This window comes from Dermochelys coriacea, chromosome 18, assembly GCF_009764565.3.
Source record: "Dermochelys coriacea isolate rDerCor1 chromosome 18, rDerCor1.pri.v4, whole genome shotgun sequence".
Taxonomy (NCBI): domain Eukaryota; kingdom Metazoa; phylum Chordata; order Testudines; family Dermochelyidae; genus Dermochelys; species Dermochelys coriacea.
Genome location: NC_050085.1, coordinates 2,406,031 through 2,422,854, shown reverse-complemented (window position 1 = coordinate 2,422,854; position 16,824 = coordinate 2,406,031). Strand labels below are relative to the sequence as shown.

General features: G+C 53.6%; 1 protein-coding gene across 5 annotated transcripts in view; it reads left to right on the top strand.

Annotated features, from left to right (window-relative positions):
- The window catches only part of PHC2 (polyhomeotic homolog 2), a 141,679-nt gene that overhangs the window by 31,014 nt on the left and 93,841 nt on the right, over positions 1 to 16,824 (top strand). The window contains exon 2 of one of the 5 annotated variants that reach the window (XM_043500098.1): positions 16,663 to 16,718. The exons of 2 other annotated variants lie outside the window; for them this stretch is intronic. The gene's annotated coding sequence lies outside the window, so the exon portion shown is untranslated. Of the gene's footprint in view, positions 1 to 8,015; positions 8,267 to 16,662; positions 16,719 to 16,824 lie in introns of those variants that run through there. 2 more of the 5 variants (XM_043500099.1, XM_043500097.1) reach the window with 2 other exon arrangements.

Here is a 16,824-nt window from a genome sequence, read left to right as displayed (position 1 = left end):
GCCCCCAGCTCCTCCCAGCTGGTCAGTAACACTCCTACCGGCCCTGTGCCCCCACCCCACACAGCCTGGGAACTGAGCAGCAGCCTGAGGCTTTTGCAAGGAAGAATTACCAGTGGGTAGGAAGGACTTAAGCCCAGGACTTAAGAATCTAGGTTCAAATCCCTGCTCTGGCAGAGACTCCCTGTGTGACTGTGAGCAAATCACTCAGCCTCTCTGGACCTCAGTTTCCCCTTTGCCCACTAAAGATGATAGCCCAGTCCTACGCCAGCAGCCTGGCGGGTTGTCAGGATAAGTCCAGTGACCTGCTCAGACAGTACAGAGATGGGGCAGGATGAATAGTGAGCATGACTTTAGCAGGGCGATGGCTGGGCAGCGTTGCTAAGTCAGCGCACAGAGCCCCTGCGCTGGGAGGATGCAGTGACCCCCGGTTTTCAGTTCTCAGACTCCACTCTGGGGTGGGATCTGCATTCCCAACCACCCGAGCAGGTAGCTGCAGCAAAGAGGGGGATACGCCCTGCTCTCCTCAGGGAAGGGCAGCTTTCAGTTCCCATGCAGAGCTGAGTCAGTCCATTTCCCAACCAAGCGCTCCACTGTCTCTGGGGCTGGTCCTGCCCATGCTGGGGTGGTGATGGCTGGCTCTAGGCTCCTGCAGGAGCATGGGGTCAAGGGTGGGTTGCGCCAGGTCTGGTTCCTGGCCATGGCCCTAAGGTGAAAGGTGTTTGGTTCTTTTCCCATTCCCTCCAGAGCAGTAGCACCTCTGGGATTTCCATTCCTTCTCAAAAAGAAAAGGAGTACTTCAGACTAACACGGCTGCTACTCTGAAACCATTCATTCTCAGACGCATGTGCAACCTATTCTAGGGCTCCTGACTGTGAACTGGGGCCAGGATCGGGGCCCGGAGGGTGACCCACACACCAGTGCAGTTGGCTCTTCCTCGATCTGCCCAGGAGTGCTGCAGAGACGGCTCAGCCTGTTTACATTTTACTCCTCTTGTCTGAACAGAGAACGGTCTGCCCCCCAGATGAGGGCAGGGCCCCAGGACCCAGAACTTCTCCAAGTCCAGGGCACAACTGACAGCCCTGAAGAGTGACGCCTACATAGAGCAGTCCTGTCGGCTAATGGTACAGGGGCCAGGCTCTGGGTCCCCAGAAGGGGCAGGGCCTCAGGCAGAAGGGGTGGGGCTGGGGGTCAGCCTCCCCCAGCCAGCCCATCCACACTGCCTGGCCCGTGCTGCCCAGGGCTCCGGTGGCAATTTAAAAGGGCCCGCGACTCCGGCTGCTGCTGTGGAAGGGCGGTAGCAGCAGCAGTGGCTGGACCCCCAGGCCCTTTTAAATTACCAGGCCCCAGGCCAACGGCCCCTTTTACCACCCTCCCGCCCCCTCTCCCCACCAGAGCTGCTGACAGGGGTGGGGGGAGAGCAAAAGGGGCAGCGACATTAACGTCAGCTGCATACAGGCTGGTACCGGCGGCCACTTCTTACCGGTACGCTGTACCAGCCTGTACTGGCTCACTTTCACCCCTGATTGCCCTCCAAGGGGCCTAGGTCTGACCAGGCCCCCATCTTGGGATCAGAGTGCTGCTCAGACGAGCTCTTGCCAACAGGCCTCACTCAAGGGAGACGGCATGAGCTGCGGAGGTCCATGGAGCAGGTCTACCACTTCTCTGCCCCTCCCTTCAAGCAGCTGGGGTTGTGGAAGGGGGTGATCCATCCCCTTGTCCCTCCTCTCCTGGGGCCAAGATGCTGCGAGAGAACGCAGAATGCCATCCTGATGCCGGGATGACAACAGTGCCTAGCACTTACAGGGCACTCCTGGCTTCAGAGTGCTGGATGCCCACTAGTTAACCCTCCCTCCTCTGCGAGGTGGGTGTGATTCCCATTGTACATGTCAGGAAACTGAGGCAGAGAGCGGCAGCAATAGGCTCTGAGGTTGCAGAATGAGTCTCTACGAGAGCTGGGATTAGAACTCCCAAGGCTCCCAGCCCTGAGCTCAGGCTGCTCCTGCCTGTCTGCACCACAGAGCAAGGGCCACACTTTGTATTAACATACCACCCAAGGTCAGGGGCCCACAGTGCCCGGTGCTGTACAAACACAGGTGGGACAGGCCCTGCCCTGCAGAGCTAACAATGTACATAAATAGACAGAGGGCGGGAGGGGAAACAGGCACAGATGAGGGAAGGGACTTGGCCAAGGCCCATGGCAGAGCCATTGCCAGTCTCCTGGTTCCCAGTCCAGCAGAGCATGCTGCCTCCCTGGGCAGTTCTCTCTGTAATGCCAGGCGCATGATGGGCCCCTGGCTGATCGTGGTGAGAGCCACATAGCTTGATTAAGTGGCCCTTAAATGGCATCATTTCCTCCCTCAGATCCCTCTCATTCCCTTCGGTAAGAAGAGCGCTCGCCTGGCAGTGAATAAAGCGCCCTGAAAAGAGGCACCTGCCAAGGTCACTGGGCACCAAGACGCAAGTGGGATAAGCACAACTCCAGCTGACACTCTGAGCACCGTCAGGCAGAGGAGCCATTGGTGTCCCAGTCACAGCCCCCGCGCCCTTGGGGAACAGCCTCTGGCTGGCGCTCCCTTGCCCTATCGGCCTCACAGCACAGAGGCTCCGCTACAGACATAACAGCGTCCTGACACCCTGGGGACCTGCAGAGCTCGCAGCAAGCGCTGCCCCAGCTGAAAACTCCCTGGCTTGGGCGGCAGCAGACTCATGTCCTGTGCGACCAGTAACCCCCCTCCCCGGTGACCCAGGCCTCAGAAGGACTATTTACCATCCCACAACCAAGGCTTGCAGGACATGGGGTGTAACTCTCCACAAAGTTACAGGAAGGAAGTGTCCAGGAAGGAGCAAGCTGAGCTGTGCCTGAACACCCTTGCTTAGAGCAGGCCGGGAATCCACTGGCCAGGGACTCCCTGCCACATCACTGGCCTGGGAGAGAAGCAGGAAACACGTCCCCCCACCCCCCAACTCCTTCCCCCCCCATCCCCCCCACCTCTCGCTACTGCAGAGAGCAAGGATATCCTGGCTGATGGCCAGCTCAGGAGTGGGGAGGGGCTTCTGCAGAATGGCCAGCTCCCCTGGACAGAGCTGCCCAAGCCACCTGTGATCAGCCTGACCCCTGCATACTGCAGCAGGGCGCAGAGACCCGCGAGGGAGAGGGAGCATGGCAGAAGGAGCCATAGGCGCTGAGAGGTGCTCCACCCTCACTCTGCCCCAAGGCCCTGCCCCCGCTACACCCCCTCCCGAGGCCCCCGGCCACTGCTCTCTGTTCTCCACCCTCCCCCCAGCCTCTCCATGAGCCTCCAAACAGCAGTGGCTCTGATCAACTGTTTGGCGGTGTCACCCAACAGCTGTGGCTGGTGGGTGCTGAGCTGGAGCACCCATGGAGTTGGCGCCTATTGAAAGAACGATGGGTCGGAATGGAGCAAAGCAGCAGCTAGGCTGAACCTGAGGATGGCTTTCCAGGCAGTGAGATGTGTTAGGCTGGGAGTCATCTCCCTGCGGGAGAGGGAGAGCCCTGTTGCTTGGACCATTTCAAATGAGACTAGACAAAGCCTTCAGGAGGGCAGATCCTGATCCTCAGGCATTTTGGCTCCTAACTTCCATTGGAATCAAGGGGAAAGAGGTGCCTAAATACCCGCGAGCCATCCTAGGGGAAGCTGCCAGGGCTGGCGGTGGGGGCTGTTTCCTCAGTGGGCTTGGTTTGGTTATGCCCAGCACTCTGCCACCTGTGATGGGGATTCCTGGTTACATTAGGGCCAGATTTTGGAAAGGTGCCTTCCCTTGGTGTGGAGGCAGTTCAGGGTAGGACCATGTCTGGGGCCCCTGTTCTGCCAACTTTCAGACCGAGGTCAGCGAGACCGCTCCCATGGATGTGCTTGCAGGATAGGGGGATGGTCTAGTGGAGATGGGGGCTGGGCGTGGCCTTGGGTTCAATTGTTAGCTCCACCACAGACTCCTTGGGTGAGTCACTTCATCTCCCCTGAGCCTTTGGTCCCTGTCTGTAAAATGGGGACAATCCCTTGCCTATCTCCTAGGGCAGTTGTCGGGTAAAGCGCATGAGGCCTGCAGATGCTATGGAGATGCAGGCAACTTGACTGAGTTTGTGTGTGCAACCAGGTACTTAGATGTCTCAATGGCCTACGTTGCACCCACAGAAAAGACATTTCCAAAGCTGTCTGTGGTGTATTGAAAACTGGGTTACAATTACAACCTATCATTTAAGTTTTGAGGAGTTTTCTTGTCCTGCTTGCAGGCTAGGAAATGTGCAAGGAAGCATGCAATCTGGGGTTTTCAGCAGTCAGTCTGCAAAGAGCCAATCTTGAGCAAGTGAGGTGAGTTGTGCTGAGGGAGCAGCCTGCTTTGTCTCTCTCTGGTTTAGGTTCTTGTGTGTTTAGGTTCTGGATTTTAAGAAATAAAGTCGTGGTACCTTGCAACCTTCCAGCAAGGATGTGTTCTGTTTGTATCTAGTGTCTCTGTGTGCCATGAACATAATACTATTGGTGCAACAAGATGGGCCTGGGATGCAAATCAGCTCCTCACTGGGTCTAACTTGTGATAGTTTGCTGGTGATGGGGCATGGATGGCTAAAGTTTGAGTGCAGCCTCTCCAGACTGCTCAACTCTGCAGGCCTGGGAAAGAGATCTCACCCAACAGGCTTTTTGGACTTCTGGGAATGTCCTGCTTCTGGACGGATGAGAGATCCCATAAGAGCAGCTGAGTGAGGGGTAGAGGACCAAGGGAATCCTGGCTCCTGCAGCATCTCCCTCCTTCCTGAGCAGAAGGAGACTCCCATTCTGGTAGTGAAACACTGAAAAAGTTTAGCCGGGCCTCCCCATCAAACTGGCAGCCGCGCTCCGGTCAGTGTGCATTATGTGATACAGCATGGCCAGAGGGCAGCAGGAGAGTGTTAGAAGGGAGCCTTATTCCCTGTAGAGGGAAGAAAGTTTACTATAAATTAATTAAAGCACCTGAAGCCAATTAAAGCACCTGAAGCCAGTCACATGATAAAACCCCCATGCTTCAATCACACAAGAGGAGGAGTTGAAGCAGAGTGGATTGGTGTTGGAGTAGAGAACGGTTTGGAGGGAAGCAGGATAGCTCAGTGGTTTGAGCATTGGCCTGCTAAACCCAGGGTTGTGAGTTCAATCCTTGACTGGCCCATTTAGGGATCCGTGGCAAAATTTGGGGATTGGTCCAGCTTTGAGCAGGGGGTTGGACTAGATGACCTCCTGAGGTCCCTTCCAACCTGATATCCTATGAAGGAAGAGAGTTTGGAGAAGTGTTGTGGTGGGCTAAAAAGACCAAGACCCTAGGTAAAGGGACACCTGGTTTGTGCAGAGGGAGGGCAGGAAGCCCTACAAGCTGAAGGGGAGGAGAGGGAAGTAGCCCAGGGGAAGGAACTGCTAGTTCTCGTGGTTTACTGCTATCCCTAGGGCCCCTGGGCTGGGACCCAAAGTAGATGGCGGGCCTGGGTCCCTCCCTCTCCATTCCCCTTCTCTAGGACACTAGTGGGGCAGTTAATACTCCAGTTCAGGGGCAAGAAATGGTGCCCTGAACCCCAATCCAAGAAGAGAAAGTGCAAAACCCATCATAGTAGTGCCAGCAATTTGCCACAATTAATTGATCTGCAGAGAGGCAGCTAGAGCTGGTTGGGCAATGGCTGGGGAAGGGATTTTATCAACATTTTCCCCTCATTTGTTCAATCCAAATTTGAAGTGTTGACAAGAGTTTTTTTTCTAGCTTTTGACAAACACTCCTGCAAACAAAATAACGTAAAGGCAGAGAAAAATGTAGGTGACATTTTCATTGACGCCTCCTCTCCCCCATCTATTTTCTTACCAGCTGGTAGTTTGGGATTTTGTTTATAATTTTTGGGAAAATCTCTTGTCTGAAAATCCAAGGGCAGAACATTCTGAGCACTGCAGAAATGAAGGACAGCAGCCAATGTAACTGACCCTCCCACCCCCTATGTCCTGTTATCCTAGGCCAGGTCCCTTGGCGGGGCTGTGGCAAGCCGTCTCTTCGTGGTCCCCCCAGCTCTGCAGAGCCTTGGCAATTCAGGGACAGCACTGCTTAAGGCTGTCTCTGTGGCAGAGCTGCGGAGAGCAGCCACGCTGTGGAGAGGGGCTGCAGAGAAGGAACGAGCCCTGTAGATAGCTACCAACACCAATGCGAGTGAGATGGTTCAATATAGTCAGATAATCCCACACCCACTCCATGTGGCATGCTGTCCCCCTCTAGTGGTGGCGGAGCCACAGAGTGAGGTTGTTGAGCCTCAGCTGACAGAGCTGGGTTTTTTAGCTCAAGGCAGAAGAGGCTCTGGGTTTAAGATCCAGAGATGACAGGTTTGATCACTGCAGTGAGATGTTACCTCTGTAGGGGAATGGCTGTGTGACCCTGTGCCAAACTTCTGAGCATGCTCATGCTGAGCTGGATCTTTGCAGGAGCCGGAGCAGAGGGCAGCTGAGCCAAGTGCTGGTGTAACCAATAAGAGAATTAGTCCCATGACAAACAGTGGGACCCGGACCATCCCTGAGCTCTGCAGCTCCATGGGGAGAGCCCAGAGACTGGGGCTGCCGGACACATCCATTCTCATTTACCCTCCTGAAACCAGATTGAAAAGAAAATTCAATTGTTCCTAATGCCTTCCTCAAATGGCTAATTTATATGCTAATTAGTGAGATAGGAATCGATGGAGCCTGGTGATCAATATGGGATCACAGACACTGGGTAATGAAATTCATTCACAGCCATGCTGGCCGTGGAAATGAAGCAATTATGCAGAATAAATGGAGATGCTGGGGAGATGGGACTGGGTTCATATTTCAATTGTGTTGCTTCCTTCTCTCCTCCAGCCTGGTCCCCCCCATAACCCCTCCAGGAACACTCGGCTCCATTGCTTTTGCAACCCTGAGGGCAGACTCTTCTTACTGGCTCTGGATGGGATGTGTGCCCTGTATTCCGTGTCCAATGGGCATTGGTGGAGGAGTCTGGGGCTGACGGGGCCACTGTATTGCAGTGTCAAAGGGAGACAGTATCTTCTAGTGAGTGATGATCCTGAGGTTAAAGCACAGGGCTTGGAGTTGGGAATGCGGGATCCATTCCCAGTTTGGTCCTGGGCGTCCTAGGAAGTTGCCAAACCTCTTTGGGCCTCAGTTCCCCGACCTGTAAAGTTGGGATAACGATCCTGACCCAGCTCCCAGGGGAAGAGGCGTTGCGGTGCAGAAGGCATACTGTGCATACAGTGATTTGCACGCTGCGTTGTCATCATGCCAGGCAGTCTGAGCAGATGGGGACACTGGCCTGAAGAGAAGGCAAAACACAGGCGCCAACTCTAGAGCAAGGATGCCCCCGCATAGAGGATCAGCGTATAAACATAGAACAGGCTATGTTGTTCCTCAGATGCTGGAGGTGCTGAGGGCAGAATCCAGCCCATTGTTTCCTGCTGGAGAACTTGATCACAACGAACAGGGTCTGCAAAGCAGGCCGTTGAGAGGGGGCGAGCGGGGCCCAGGCCGCTGAAAGGGGTGAGGTGAGTAGAGCTCCGCTGAGATGGCATCTGTGTGACCTGCTCACGCTGGCAGTTGAGGGCCTGTGGCAGCACCAGGGAGCCTTGAGCAGTGAATTCCCCTGCATGGGTGGCTAGCTTGGGCATGCTTGAGGCGGCATGGTGGGCACTGGTCCTGGGGAAAGGGCTGGGTGATGTAAGGGGTCTCCAGCAGCCTCAGTACTGTGATGCAGATCAGGCTTGTGCCAGGCCTGGCTAGGAAGCCTTTGTGTGGGGGAGCGCAGGCTGTTTTGGGAGGCATGGGCCCCATGCCTCCATGTGCCTGCCAGAGCTTATCTGAGCATCTAATGTGTCCCCTGAGAGGAGGCTAAGCAGCCTGGACGACCCTGCAATTTCTCCAAACTATTTGCATGAAATACTGCTGGCGAAAAGCCCAGCCCCTGATTGGTTGTTGCTAGGTAACATCATAATCATCAGGAAATTAGGCTGTTTCGCCCCCCCACCCCCCACTTCAGAGTGTGTATGCAATTGCAGGGCTGTGCAGAGGCAGGCTGGGGGGAGGGAGTGGAACAAAGAGAGATCAATGGGATGGTGAGGTGTGTGTTTGGACTCCGTTGGCACCCAACTGCATCCTCCAGCAGGACACGCTGTCTCGCTCCCAGGCTTGTTTCCTCATCGAAAGGCAAACCCTGGTGGTTTGAGTCTCCGACAGCCAAGCCCTGCGTTGCAGAGATGAAGCTGGAGCATGGATCCTCAAAGGCAAGTTTGACATTTGAGGTGGTGTTTGCACTGTGTAAGTGGCCATGTGCCCACAGATAGGGGCGTACGCTGCTAGACGGGGGAGCAGATAAAGAGGAGTGAGGAATAATGGCATGTTGGCCGGGAGCAGGGCTGATCTGTGGGTGGTAATGTTTCCATTTGACTCCGGCTCGTAAATAAATGATCACTATCTAGAAAAGTAGAGGCACCTGGGTGGAAAACTGGGTCCTCCAGTCGCTTTCCTGTAGAGGGTACTTGGGCAGTGGAGTATTAACAGCTTTGCCTTCTGTATTGTATCACAGGAGCGCATATCTGGGATTTGTGCATGTTTGTAATATAGATCATTGGTGACCATACCATTTAGCACTTTAATAGTACTAGACATTTTCCACGCACTGTACAAATATCTTCCATCCATCATGCCTTTTTTAGGCTGGCTTCCCAGAAGGCTCGCCCCTCTTCTAGGGAGCACACTACACTCCCATCCCTGGTCTGGGCCCCCAAGCTCTCCAAGCCTTTTCAAGCTGCCCTTCACCAGAATTTCAGCCCTGGCTTCCCAGAAGCTGTCATGGCCATCAGTGGGTGCAATAATTTGCCGTAATCAGCGGCTTGGGTAGCTGCTCAGCTGTGCCAATGGTGGAGATGGGCTCAGTAATTGCTTTTTGCATAGCATGCATAGCCTGTCAGATTGATTACCCCTCCTGGGGTCAGCCACTCCGCTCTGGCTCTATTCCACATGGGCCTCTTTGGAAATCACTCAGCAATAACTCCAACTGACTTTCCTCCGCACTCTGCTCCCGGCTCAGCTAATCTAATGTTCCCATTAAGGTTCCAGTTGGCTTTTTAATTCTGTTTAAATTTAAAAGCTGTTCACTTAATTTGAATGGGGAATGAATTAGCCTATCTGAGGGGGGCCTTTGGCTGGCTAGGGGATAAACTGTGACTGCTGGCATGGGAGGACAGAAAGCAGGGTCCAAAGGGGTGGTTAGCCACAGCTGCCAAGAGCTGCAACTGGGCTCGCCCACCCCACTCCTGCTGCTGGGCAGGGCCTAGGAGTCAAGGATGCAGAGAGGACAGTGCAGCCTCTTTAGCCTAGTAAATCTTTTGTTGCAAAGGGCAGCTGTGCTAATGAGGAGGATAGTCTGGTGGTTACAGACCCTCGAGGGTGAGGTTCACTTCCTGACTCTGCCAGGGGCTCCCTGTGACCTTTGCCAAGTCGCAGCGTCTCTCTGGACCTCAGCTGTGCAATGGGAGAGCGTCTGTCCAGCCTGGTCCATTTGTAAACTTGCTGGGACAGGTGTTCAGGTGTCTGCAGATGCAGACAAGCACCGGGTGTGATTTTCAGAGCATCTAGGCCCAGAGCCTCAGAGGTATTAAGGGGCCTCATCGCCCCTGAATTCAATGAGAATTAGGGACTTCCCCACCTTTGAAGGGCCTGACTTGTACTGCAAGATGGAAAATGTCAAAGGCAAAAGAACCCGAGTGGCTGAGTTTTTGGGCCAGTATCTCAGTTCTATGGGTGCCTGACCGGTGGTTTCCGAATCCTTTGCCATGGCACTGTTGCTGGCTGCACAGAGGAAGCCATTGACTGGACCAGCAATGAGTGTTGTTGCTCCTTGAATACCCAGGTACTGCACGACATATTCCTGAGTGCAAATCTACCGGCCCGTCATCTCTTTTAGCTGTCTATTTACATCTGCACAGAGTAGAGCCTGGCTGGAATACCTAGAGCCCCAAAATGTGAAGTAAATGGAACTGATTGTCGTTAATATCAGAAAATTAATCTATTCCCTGGTGCTGGAGAATGGTGTGTACTGCCTGCCTGAGCACACCCATCTTGCCATCTTCAGAGCTCTCTGGTTCACTTTCCCCTATTGTTTTGGTTCCTTAATCTCTTGGGGTCAAAATCTCAGTGGCAGATTCGTTCACGTGCCCACACTGGAACGTGGGGCAACAGTATGTGTCTGCCCTATTCAGGGGTGTCAGGGCCAGTGCATCCCTGGTACAGGCTGGGGTAGCCCCAAGAGCTGCCTTAAATTGAATCCCTGCCTCAGTGGCTCCTATGAAGCTGCGCATGGGCACAGAATCATCAAGGCACAGGTCCACTCAGCCACTGCCACACCAATCTCCTCTTCCTGGCTCGCTCCCCCATCCTGTCCCAGCAAAGCCCCTGCACCTAGGGCTGTTGTTGGCAGAGCTGGCTCTGCCCCATGTTTAGGAGCTCCCGCACTGGGGAAATTCCCAGGGGGGAGCCCTGTGCCTGCTCTGTCACCCTGTTTTCCCGCTTTGACCCAAGCCCTTAGCCCAAATTCTAGTCCTAGCCTGGTTGTTTCTGTTGAGAGGAGAAATTGATGCTACAAATCACCTCTGAATTTTTTTGGTATAATCTGATTTATTTACCAAGGCCATACAAAGTCCTTTTTCCATGAACACAGGAGGAACAAACATCAGCAGTTTCCTTGCTTAGAAATCCCAGAGCCTGCCCCTCCAGCCAGTTCTGTGCCCAAGAAGCCCTGTCTCTGCTTCCTCTCAGAGTCCCTCTCACAGCTGCTTCTGCTGGCTTCCTGGCTCCAACACTCATGGCCTGCAACTGGACCACAGCCCCTGCCTGTGCAGCCAGCCCATAGCTCAGCTCCGACCAGCCGTGCAGCCTGGGCCTTGGGCAGGAGCCTACATTCTCTGCACCTGGCTTTGCTCATGAAGAGGCCTGATTGCCTGATTTCCATGAAGCCTGGAAGAGAGTGCTTGGCACACATTGCCTCTAACGAGGTCTGTGATTGGCTTTGGATTCAAGATGGCAGCCATGAATGCCTTTCAGCACGGCAGACCCCTTGCACCAACCTTGGGCCATTGGGAAATGGTGAATGGGTCCCTGAGGACCTGACTCCCAACTGCCCTGCATCTTGTGTTGTTATTTACACCAGTGCAAAAGGGATGTAACATGTTGCCTCACCAGAGTGGCCATAAGGTCAAAGGGCACTAATTCATAATGACCATTTCCCCCATGTCTCCAGCCATGTGGGATTTTCTCGTTTGTTCCTGGCTGTAATGTCTAAGTTTCTGGGACCTTCCAGGGTGGGTGGTAAGGCGCTGGCCAGAACAGGGGCCTCTGAGTGAGGGCAACTGACAAATATAGAAACGTCCTTCCACAGCATGGGAGAAGGTGTCATTTGCAGCATTTCATTTCTCGAAGCAAAGTGAGCAATACGTTAGCTTTGCAGAGAGCCACCGCTATTGCCTTCATTTGGAGAATGGATACGTGTGTGGGTGCACGAGTGTGTACTATGAAAGCACAGTTGTGACTCCAAGTTAATGGGCATGTTGTCCATATCAGCTGTTTTTTGACACCCCCCCCCTTAATTGTCAACAGGTATGAGCTATTGATACACATTTTTTGGTGATTAATTTAGGGCAGAAAAGCTTTTCTGTCGAGTTTCTAGCTCTCCAGTATGTAGCTGAGAACTAATGAGCTGTCATTCAGGACCCTTTCCAAAATTTTGAAAAGAAGAGAAACATTTCAGCCATTAGAACAATTTCCAGGCCTCACCCTCCAGGTCCCACCTGCTTAGAATCACTCAGGCAGCTGAGTACAATGGGTCATAACCCCTCCTGGTATAAATCAGTGTCATTCCATTGACTTCAACATAGTTAGAATGATTTACCCCAGCTGAGGATCTGGCCCAAGTGTGAATCAATGAGCTCAGCGTTTAGGGTGGATTAGTGTCAACAGAGCTGTTGGTGACAGATTTATATGTCAACCAGATTGGTAAGGCAGCGCTTAAAATGTAAGCGTATAAAATGGACGCAGGGAAGGCTGAACTGTGGAAGCTGTCAGGCTGCCTCTTCCATGCCCGGAGAGCATAACGGTTCCTCAGCCTCTGAATCAACCAGGGACCTTAAAGCTCTCCACTGAGAGAAGTAATGCAGTTTCTAACTGAGCTATTGAGATGATCCAGTGCCGCAGGTTTATGCCAACATTTTCAAACCTGGGTGGCAAAAATTAATCTATATTTAGGCACCAGATCCTGGCACCCACTGCAGCTCGTGGCACCAAGGGGCCTTAGAGCTGGCTCACCTGGCCAGCTGGGGACAGCCGTGGCAGTGCAGAGCCAGCATTCACACCTCCATTTACAGCCCGCATTGGAGGGTGTGTCCAGATCAGCGCTGTGGGAGGGGCATGACTGGAGTGTTAATTTGTAGCCAGCGCAAGTTAGATTAGCCCTGTGGCTAGTCTAATTTGTGCCAGGTTCTGAATCAACCCCTGGCCCCAGGATCAGAGAGTCACAAAAGCCACAGGACTGAGACCCAGGCACCCGAAATCAGGGGCTGCTTTTGGAAATGTGGGTCTTAATTTCCAAGCACTCGAAAGCCAAAGTTTTCAGTGACTCAGCAAGAAGACACTTTGCTTCCAGCAGCAGAAAACTGTAGGGAGCTTGGTAAGGTCAGTGAGGCCCTAGATCCTGCTCCCCTGGGAGCTGATCAGCTCTGTGGAGTCCCTGGGCTGCCTGGCTAGGAACAATTAAACCACCATTAAACCATGCATCCAAAATGTACCAGCCTCCTAGACTTATGGCCCTGCCCCAAAAGATGGGGATGGCTGGAGCCCATGTTTTTCTCTGTCCCGGGCATTTTCCTTCTTGAATCCAGCCTTTATTCTGTATCCTTTGTTATCTCTCCTCCTCTTCCCCAGTCTCTTACCTTGCCCCTTCCCCTGCTCAGTCCCCTTGGAATGGGGCATGGGATCATCCCTGCCCAGGGATGAGTGTCCCAAAGCAGAGCCAACATTCCTGCTCTGTGCATCATGGAGCCAATACTGCAGGGCAGCTCACTGGGAGGGTGCTGGGGCACCCTGCTCTCTCTGCTGCCCTGTCACCTCTGGAACACGCTGGGGCAGATGGAACAAAGCTTCCATCAGTGCATAGCTCCCATGCAGCCCCAGCCCTTCTGCCCCACAAACCAGCAGGGCTAGGCGTGCCCAAAAGATACCACTTGGTGCAGGGCCAGCAAATGGCACTAGGGAGGCCATTAGGATCTGGTTTCCTGCAGGGGCTGAGCGTGCCTGCGGCACTCCATCAACCAGGAGTCCTGCAAGATCGGTGCTTCCTCAGCAGGTACTGGCCTGCTAGGTGGGAACAAGCATGTATGGGGAGCATGTGTCATGCACATGTGCAGGGTTGGGTATCTCCTAGCACCTGGACATGTGACAGGGGCCAGGTCTGATTGCATGTGTGTTTGTGTGTGTGTGTAGGTGGCTCTTTATGTCAGTCTCCCAGGTGCAGGGCAGGGCTCCGTGTGTGTGTGTCTGTCTCCCAGGTGCACAGTCACAGCTCTGTGTGTGGAGGGGCCTGCTTCTCACTTCAGTTCAATGTGATGTTATTGGCACAATCACATAGGCAAGTGTTAAAATGTGAGAAAAGACAGTGCCTGAAGGTGTGTTCCAGAGGCGCTCGGGCTATTGATCCCGGGGCAGGGACCTCTGCTAGAGCTGGGTGACAAAAATGTGACAAATTATTTTTCTGTCACAAAAGGCCATTTCCCTGGAACCAAAATGTTCTGTGAAAATGGAGCAGCTTTGACAAAACCTTCATTGGGAAGGTGCCTGAGGGCCAGGATGGAATTTCTGATCAAAACACATGCCCAAGTGGCTGACTTTGGGCCATTTGCCTGGGGTGTGGGGGACCTACACAAGTACCCTACCCACTTGGCTGTTCTGGGGAATCCCTCTTGAGGTTTTGGTTTTTTGCAACAAAATTCGTAAGGTCTCAGTTTGTTCCATATCAGAATGAAAGCAAAGTTCAAACCCTTGGCATTTGTCACACAACAGAATTGCAGCGCATGCCATCTCTCTCCTCCCAGCCAGGCAGAGCTTTTTCCGGCATTGGCTGATGAGACATCTCTAACGCGTGATGATCTGAGGCGGAACCTCTCTCCTTGTGCTCCCTGGTGCTTGAGGCCCTGAGTGGAGAGTCTCTGTTGTGCTCTCTCCCCAGCCCCAGCTATGGTCACTGCTCTGGGGCTTGGGGTGCTGGGTGCCGTGGGCTTCCCCAGCGTCAGCTTATGGTGAGAGATGCTATATTTGGGAAGAGTCTGCCATAGTTTCTCCATGTGCATGTGTCTCTGTGTGCATGTGTGTTCATATTACCACGCATGTCTGTGTACACATCACTGCGTGTGTTTGTATGTCTGTATCACCGTGTGTGTGTGTCTCTGATCCATGTGTCTGAGTTCCCAAGGGGGTGTATGTTTCTGTCTGTCACCTTGTTTGCACCTGTGTGTTTCTCTGATCTGAGCATGTGTCTCTCTCTGCTCTGTGTGTGCTAGGGAAGGGGCTGCCTTTCCCCTCAGGCAGCTTATTACACCTCATCACCACACACTGCTCTTGCTCCTCTCTCTGCTCCTTCTCTGTCTTGGTGAGCCATTAGCCAGGCGCCGTCTGTCACTAACTGTTTCCAGGCAGCCAGCAGCGCAGCGACTGATGCTCCAGGCAGGCTCTTTTTAAAGCTGCCCACATTGTCTTGCTCCTCAGAGTCTGGTCAGCTCCAGTCTTGGTTCTGGACCACGGTTTGAGTGGGAGACTCCGCACAGCTACCTCCTGTGCCCTCCCTGTCTGTCCAGCTACCCCTGTAAGGCTGCAGTCAGTGACCTCATCCACTTCCTTGAGGATTTAGGGTCAGGGTTGATCTGATTGACTCTGCCCCGGCATGGCCCCCACCTTGAGGGGTAGTAACTCAAGTGGATGGCACTGGCCCTTCCTCTCAGGGTAGGGAGGCTGGTGCATTGAAACGAGACCTCAGAGAGCCTGATTTCTAACCCCAGCTCTGCCACTGGCTCTGTGTGGCCTCAGGCCAGACGCTTGATGGCTGTGTGTTGGTTTCTCTCTCTCCACTGTGTAAGGGGCTTGTGAGGGTTAATTAGCCAGTGTCTTTGCAAATAGTTTGCATGCCAAAAATGAAATTGAGGGCTGAGGTTGCTGAATTAATTGATATAATCTTCATACAATCTCCATAATTACTGCATGGCTACTAAAAACAAACCAAGCCTCAGAAAGGCAGGGAATGGGTTATTAAGGTGATTCCCATCGTTACTAATATTCCATTGATAGTGTGTGATAATCCACATGGTACTTTCCAATACCAGCTGTAACTGGGACCCACGTGCCTGGTAAGAGTTGCTGAGCACGCTCTGCTTCCATTGAAGTTAAGGGCTTTCAGCAGCTCTGGGGAGGTGCTCAGCACCTTTCAGGGTCTGCCTCTGAGAGCACAGAGTCTGGGGTATGAACAGCTCCCTGCTGGGCTGTCTGCAGGATTGAGCTTGGGAGCTCTGGATCTAAAAGTACTGTCTTTGCTACTGCTTCTGGAGCTACAGAGTCTCACTTCTGGAGCTAGGGCACAGTATTGCACTGAAGAACTAGTGTGGCCAGTCGAGGGGGCAGAGATCCATCTGGGGCAATGGTTAGAGCATCTGTTGCATGGGGAAGGGCTGGCAGCTGGTTTTGCACTCTGCCCGGCCCCCAGACAGCAATAGGGGAATTGCTCTGGTTTCTCCACCTCCCATGGAGCTGAGAGAGTCTGTTGGAAAAAGGAGTCTGTTTTTTGTCTCCAGTGATGTTCCTGAGCCTTCCCTCCCTCAGGCACTCTGCAGGAGAGAGCCCCTCTCTGCCCAGCCACCCACTCCAGCTCACGCAGATTGTCCTGTCCTCTCTCACTACAAGGCATTAGAATCTGATCTAAGGAATGGAATTACCATTGGGACTCCTTGACTCAGCTCCCACAAGAGCAAGGAGATTGTACCCGGGAAGGGTTTGGATTGTGGGGGAATTTCGGGAAATTGTAGGGTTCCTAGGAAAGTGAGGAACAGAAGCCTTTGTCTAGAGCAAAGAATAATGGGATCAGGACATGGGCAAGCTCCTCCACCTCAAACTGTGCAGATGCCTCTCAGCCCTGAGCTGAGACCCCCCCACCCCCGCTACTCTTGTCCTAGGTTCTCCACGCTCTGCCATTGCTCCTCAGTCCCATTGCACAGGCCCTCCACTCTGTTAGTCCATCCCAGATCCATCCCCCTCGCACCCCAATTCTGCTAGCACCCCTCAATCCTGACTCCCAGCCCTGGGCTCCCCACACACAACTTTGCCAATACCCCTCAGTCCTGGCCTGCAGCCTCCTCCTATCCCAGCCCCAGGCTCCCCACACGTATCTCTGCCAGTGTCCCTCAATCCCAGCCTGCAGCCCCCCTATGCCAGTGCTGGGCTCCTCACACAGCGCTGCCAATATCCCTGAGTCCTGACCTACAGCCCCCTGCTATCTCAGCCCTGTGCTTTCCCTGCCGTTCTGCCTGTGCCCCCCACTCCCGACCTGCAGTCCCCAGTATTCCAGCCCTGGTTCTCTTTTGTCCCCCAGGTGATGCGTTGGTGACATGGAAAACAGACCAGAAGAACACAGGAGCTGCCATTGCGGTCAGTCTGGTGAGAGCTGGTTCTGGAACACCAATAAAACCTGCTCTGTTTTGCCCAGGCCATGGGTGGGTCCCACGTGCCAGGCAGGCTGTGGCACCTAGGCCCG